The sequence below is a fragment of the Balaenoptera ricei genome, chromosome X, assembly GCF_028023285.1.
Source record: "Balaenoptera ricei isolate mBalRic1 chromosome X, mBalRic1.hap2, whole genome shotgun sequence".
Taxonomy (NCBI): Eukaryota; Metazoa; Chordata; class Mammalia; order Artiodactyla; family Balaenopteridae; genus Balaenoptera; species Balaenoptera ricei.
Window position 1 is genome coordinate 117,255,728 of NC_082660.1, and position 6,918 is coordinate 117,262,645.

The window sequence follows — 6,918 nt, forward strand, 5'->3', positions numbered from 1 at the left end:
ACCATGTATGTAATAAGTAGAAAAAGACAGACTTTATTTTTCCTTTTCATTTTCCTTGTATTAGACACCTAGGATGGTTTGATCCTGAAGTTTCAACACTTTGCTTTTTTCCCCTGAATCAAATTTTTGGACATCTCTCCTGAGAAGGACTCAAGAGAATGGATTTCAGTCTTTCCAAAGATTGACGAAGACTGCCTGCTCTAGCTGAACTTGCTGAAGCTGAACCCAGAAAATGGACCCTTTGCCCCTCCTCACTATCCATTCTTATAAAGGAAAACTCAATGATCCTCCTTGGCTCCACCTCTCTGCTTTCCTGTGGGAGTGTGGCTGTGTGATCACTTTTGAGAGGCAGAGTCTCTGGACAAAGGGTATTCTCCTGTGAAAGATTAACCAATGCTGACCAACTGACCTCCAAAGAGTTGAGCCAATTGACAATGCTTCTCACCTGGTTAGGAGGTTGTCCAATTCTACAAATCATTACACAAACTGGGTGATATTAATGGCTTTATTTTCAGTGGCTTGCTCAGGGTTATAAGGAAGAGTGAAGAGTATTATAGGAGAACAGGTGGAATTGCAATTTATTTTGGTACTGGTGAATTTGAGAATCTCTACTAGTAAGACTTTTGTGTTGCGTGGCCTTTTATTGCCTGGAAAGTGCCTGTTCTTTCCTTTGCCACATTTCCTACTGGGTGGGGTTTTTTTGTTAACTTTTCATTCTGAAACAGCTTTTGATCTGAGATGAGTATCAATGGCTGAGCGGTAGTTAGGGTTGGCAAGAGTTACAATCTCCTGTTACTGGGTCATGGTATCATGCTTGAATTCCTGAGACTCAGAAAGGTGCTGTTGTTTTAGGCTTCCATCCACTTCCTGGCCAAATGTAGTCTCTTAATGCATACCAAAATGTGTGAACTGAAAATTCTTGAGCACGAAGAATTCCAGGTCTAGGGAATTCTGTCACACTCAATTCTAACTGCAGATATGGGTCACTGTCTTTACACAGTGTAGCATATGACCAAGTCAAATTGTTACAACAATCAGGCAGCTTAGTTCATCTGATACAGGCTTTCTTTGCTATCTGCTTAGCTGAAGTAGGGTGAAGAGGTCAGAGGCCACCTTACATCTTCATAGCGTACTTGACCACTGGGGCATGCTTTCTCAAATGTCTCCAAATCTTCCTTGGCTGCCCTTAACCAAGAACAGCCTCAAGGATATCTAGACCCAAATGCTTCAGATTTGAAGTGAAGGAGGCCCAGCTCAGGGCCAGCCTCCACTCAACCTTGCAAAAGACCAAACCTTTCTCAACTTCTAGGCCTCACAGGAGTGCTAACAACTTTAGGTTTTGTCAGACTACTTCCTCTAGGTGGCAGTATTGCTCTGGAAAAGCCAATTAACCCAGCCCGCCCCCACCCACCCCAGGCCTACTCCTGCTCATTCAACCTGAAAAAGCCACCAAGACACAAAGGAGTCAGGAAAAAAGCTGCCTTGCTATCGCCCTGTGTGGGGGAAATTTGCTCAAACACACATATTTTTGCTGCTAGTTTCCCTGATAAATCAAACTGAGGCCTAAACCACCTACTCTCATCAGCCATGTTTTCTTTTCAAGAATTTCATTTCTACTCTACCAAACCTTTGCCGGTCTGGTCTTCTTCGCTCTGCCTTGACCCCCAACATTGTCCCTTGTTATTTGCTGTAATGGGCAATTCTTAGGGATCCAGGGCTAAGAGAGTAAAGAAAATGGTGGAAATAAGGGCCTGGAGAAGAACAAGTCTCAGCACCAGGCCACGTGGTTCTTTACTGATCTCACTGCCAGGTTCCCTGGGAGTCCTCCACTTTCTGAGTGGGCACTAGGCCTTGTGTTGACTGGGAGGCAGCTATTTGGCTGGAACCCTAAGAGGAGGGTCCGGATAGCTCTCAAGTTTTAATTCCACACACTGTTCCACTTGGAGTGACACAGACACTCGAACGTATATAAATTCCAGTCAGAAGGGACAGGATTTTGTTTCATGGTTTCATCATTTAACACTGGAACACAACAGTGTTCCCATGCATGTGATTATGACCTTCAACAGCTTCCTTTGACTTTATTATTATGTATGTGTATGCTACTTAATTAAGTCTTAGGGATCAGTCTCCCTTCATTTTCTCGTAAGCAACTAACACATGGTGCTTGCAAAGGGTTTAGAAAATAACCATGTGCTGATCGAGAATAAAAGTGTTGTCAGAAAGTCTGTATTAAGCACTAATAACCTTTTGCACATTTACTTCCATTCTTTCAACACACACAACACAGTTCTATATTTATGGTAATAAACTACAACAAATTTACATTTAAATTGGACTTATATATGCATACTGTCTTAGATCCCAAATTTTCACTTCTGATTCCTGGGTAGTTTGAAATTATCATTAAACATTTGCAAGACCTGGATTTTAGACAATAAAACACTTGCAAAGAACTACTCGATTGACCCATTAATTAAATAATATTAATTAGGTTCTCACTTAATCTTTTTTTAATACATACACAGGACCTAAAACACCAATAATGCCACCACTCAGGAATCTTGATTTTGAGATTTGCCTTACCTAATCATTAATACGATGACACACATGTACAAATTTTTTTTTTCTAAAACTAATATTGGAACAGACACTGGATACTCATGAGCCAGAACATTAGGGTTTCTTTTCTTATACTACTCAAAATTTACACCCAATTTTTATCTTAAGATTTTCTTTAAAGACTGTAAAGAACGAAAACAGAATTCAATAATTGAAGGTTGAAATTGGTATCTCTCAAATTCCATCACCCAGATGTGTATCCTAAGAAGACTTTAATTTAAGGAGGATGCACTCACACCCTTTACATGCAGCTATAATCTTTCATTAATGCCTCGCTTTATATAAATATAAATATGGATATAAATGTCAACTGAGAATTTCAAGTTGAAAAGCATACTCACTATAACACTGGCCATCATTTTAAATATGCAGCTTTTTAAAATGTTTATATATATATGTATGTGTATACATATACATATATATATAAATAAATGTTTACACACACATATACAAACACACACACACACACAGGACTGCTTCTCTCTAAACATAATTGGACGCATACTGGCTGTAGTTTTACACAATCCTCAGCACTACCTTATACCGTTTGCATACTTGCATATCAATATATATTTCTGAGTGCTTGAAAATGTTTTATAGCTTACTCTAGAAAACCCTTCTATTTCAAGAAATTACAACAGTTATACCTACTGGCAAAGCATTCAGTTTTGAGAAATTATAAAGTAGAAAACAATTGGTACCTCAATCAGAAGAAATAACCACTTTTAAAACATCTTTGCCATGCATTTTTCTCTCTTCACTTTGCACATATATGTACTTTAAAAAAACAATGTTCAAATTCCCTTCTACCCTGAGCATTAAAACAAGTTTTCCTACTTTGCAGCTTGAATGCTTTTTAAAACATCATTAACTATTCTTTGGAGTTCTGACATGTTTTAAATCTTTGCCACCTGTTTTCACATTTCTAGAAACAATCATGCTTCTTTACAGTGTACCTGCTACAACAGCCATGTATGAAGAAGTGAAGTGAGGTCACAGGTAATGCCACCTCCTGCAGACAAGGACTTTTAAAACGTGGGTTCATCTTCAATCCTCTCCCCTTGTTTCTGCTTCCCATCTGTTTGTGCGAGATCTGCTCTCATAGCAGAAGTGGTAACCCTTCTTGGCTTGGCTGGGTGGTTCCACTTTTCTTCAGGCTCTCTCAGCTCCAATTTGGGTGCACCTGAGACCTCCAGCAACACACTTTGTCCTGCTATAAGCCCCCAGGAATTGTCCTGTCCTCTGTGCTCTGACTCTGCTACCACAAAGGGCCCAGGTCCCAGAGCAAGGGAACACCACGTGCTCTGAGGCGCAGGGAGAAAGAAATATACCCACAGGCTTAGCATTTTGTTAGCGGCTTCCTCTGGTCCCGCCCACCCCGGGAGAATACCAAGACCCCACCCCACGACTTCCTGTGCCTGGACTTCCTGGCATCTGCTGGCTGTCCTGCCTCCCCAAAGGCCAGCCCCGACACCTGAACCCCACCTTAGCTCCTGGTTGGCTTCTGGAGCAGACACCGAGCTCTGGCTGGGGGCCCGGCCCTTCAGCCTCCTCACCTTCTAGAAGGGTCCTTTCCAAAGTAAAAGTCCTTTCAGAGGGGAAACCTTGGGACTTCTACCAGTGACTTCCTCACGATGGCAGTATTGCTCCAGAAATTCTACCTAACACTGCCCCCATGCCCTCTTCTCCCGCCCGTCGGGTGTGAAAAAAATGTGACCAAGAGACACAGGCGGGAAGAAATATGGCTGCCTTGCTTCTTGCCCAGTTCGAAGAAACCTGCTCACACTATTGTGATTTTGCTTTCGGTTTACATCTGCAATCAAACTGAGGCCTAAACCTACACTCTCCTCAGGCAACTTTTCGGTTCAAGAACTCAATTTCCACTTACCTAGTCTTTGCAGTTCTACTTTTTCTTCACTCAGCATTATATCTCAAGTGTTTTGTTACCAAATTGTCTTGGGATATCAAGAGGCGAACCTCCGGGATCCAGGCCTAAGGGGGAAAAGAAAATGTTTGCACCTAAGGGCTTGGAGAAGAGCAAATCTAGGCACTAGTACTTGTGGTTCTTGACCTGGCTCATTTCCCAGGTTCCCTGGGAGTCCTCCTCCATTTACTGGCCTGGCACTAGTCCTTGGGTGTATTTAGGGAGAGGCAGCTATTTGTCTGGAAGCCTAAGATAAGTGTTAGATAGTTCTCAAGACTTCATATTATACAGTGCCCATGTGAAATGATACACATACTCAAATATGTACAAATTCCAGTCAGAGGGGACAGACATGGTTTAGCCTCATGGTTTCATCATTTAACATTGGAACACAGGCACATTCCTACATCATTATAGGGCCTTCAGTGGCTTCCTGCAATTTTAATGTGTATGTGTGTTTCACTGATTATATCTTAGGGATCAGTCATATAGCATTTTCTCATACGTAAATACGACATGGTGCTTGCAAAGGATTCAGAAAATAAATGCGTGCTGATCAAGAGTAAAGCACTGTCATAAACAGTACTTGTTAGTACCTCTGATAAAAACATTTGGATTATGTTTTTAACATGCCCATACAAACTGTTTCCATACACTCATGCACTCATTTCAATATACACATACATACATGTATATTTAGCTTCATACAAAACAAGTTTACATTAAAATGAGATTTATTTGTACGTCATGGTTTGGATCATATTTTCATGAAAAATTTGCAAGACCTGATTTTTAGTAAATAAAACATTGGCAAAGAGCTTCTTGATCACTACATTCAGCAAAAATATTAGGATCCTAACGAAGAAATGTTCAGTTCAGGGACTTCCCTGGTGGTGCAGTTGTTAAGAATCCGCCTGTCAATACAGGGGACACAGGTTCGAGCCCTGGTCCGGGAAGATCCCACATGTCACAGAGCAACTAAGCCCGTGTGCCACAACTACTGAGCCTGCACTCTAGAGCCCGTGATCCACAACTACAGAGCCTGCATGCCACAACTACTGAAGCCTGCGCACCTAGAGCCCACGCTCCACAACAAGAGAAGCCACCGCAATGAGAAGCCCGTGCACTGCAACGAAGAGTAGCCCCCTCTCGCCGCAGCTAGAGAAAGCCCACGCACAGCAACGAAGACGCAGTGCAGCCAAAAATAAATAAATAAATAAATAAATTTATTTTAAAAAAAGAGAAATGTTCAGTTCATAAGACACTTACTTTACCGAAATTTAATGCCTATGATGTCACCCCTCAGCCATCATTACTTGAAGATCTACGTTTTCTGGTCTTTATTATGCTAACATGATATATATATAGTCTTAAAACTAATATTGAATGACAACTATACATGTATGCCTCAGAAAATATAGGGTTTTCCCCCTTCTCAAAAACTTAACCTATATTTTTATCTAAAATTTAACCTTAACATTTTATTATTAGAAAATATAAGAACAGATTACATTACTGTATAAATAAAGTCTGTGTCTACATCACTCTAATATTGTGATCCAGGTGTGTATTCTATCAGAGTCAAGGTGAAAGCATTCATATTTTTTTATAGTCATCAATAATATTTCATCAATGTTTATTTGTTTACTTATTAAAAATTAAGTCTTGCAAATTTTTTATGATAATGACAAACTGTCCAGGAAACAGAAGTGAAAAGATGATCCAAATGATGACACATGAATGAATCCCATTTTTTTTTTTTTTGGCCACACCACGCGACATGTGGGATCTTAGTTCCCCAACCAGGGATCTAACCCATACCCCCTGCAGTGGAAGTGCGGAGCCCCAACCAGTGGACCGCCAGGGAAGCCCCAATAAATCCATTTTAATATAAACTTATTATTGTGTATGAAGCTAAATATCAATATATATTTGTGTGTATGTATGTGTGTGTGTATATATATATATATATATATATATATATATACACACACATACATACACAAACTCCACACATGCATATATGGACGCAGAGGTGAAGTTTAATTGCATTCTTATTGTAATAATCACTATGATTAAAATATATAATATATAATTTTTACACATGTGTAGACATATAGATGGTTATATATGATGTACAAATATGTATGTTTATTTCTCTTTGAACATAATTGGATGCATACTGAAGGTAGTTCTGACAAAATCATCATCTTATACAATTTCCATATTCTCATACACATATACATATTTGCAGAACTTGGAATTTCTTTATTCTCCTGTAGGAAGAGCCTTATCATCCAAGAGATTTACAAAAGAAATACCTGCTATAGGCAACCTGTTCAAATTTTGAGAAGTCATAAGGCCGAAAGTAA

General features: G+C 39.9%; 1 protein-coding gene across 1 annotated transcript in view; it reads right to left on the reverse strand.

The window, feature by feature from the left end:
• The window catches only part of IGSF1 (immunoglobulin superfamily member 1), a 444,083-nt gene extending 439,489 nt beyond the window's left edge, over positions 1–4,594 (reverse strand). Inside the window, exons 1-2 of the mRNA XM_059910639.1 lie at positions 4,511–4,594; positions 3,579–3,926 (exon numbers count right to left, since the gene is read on the reverse strand). The gene's annotated coding sequence lies outside the window, so the exon portion shown is untranslated. The remainder of the gene's footprint in view (positions 1–3,578; positions 3,927–4,510) is intronic.
• Positions 4,595–6,918: the final 2,324 nt, after the last annotated feature.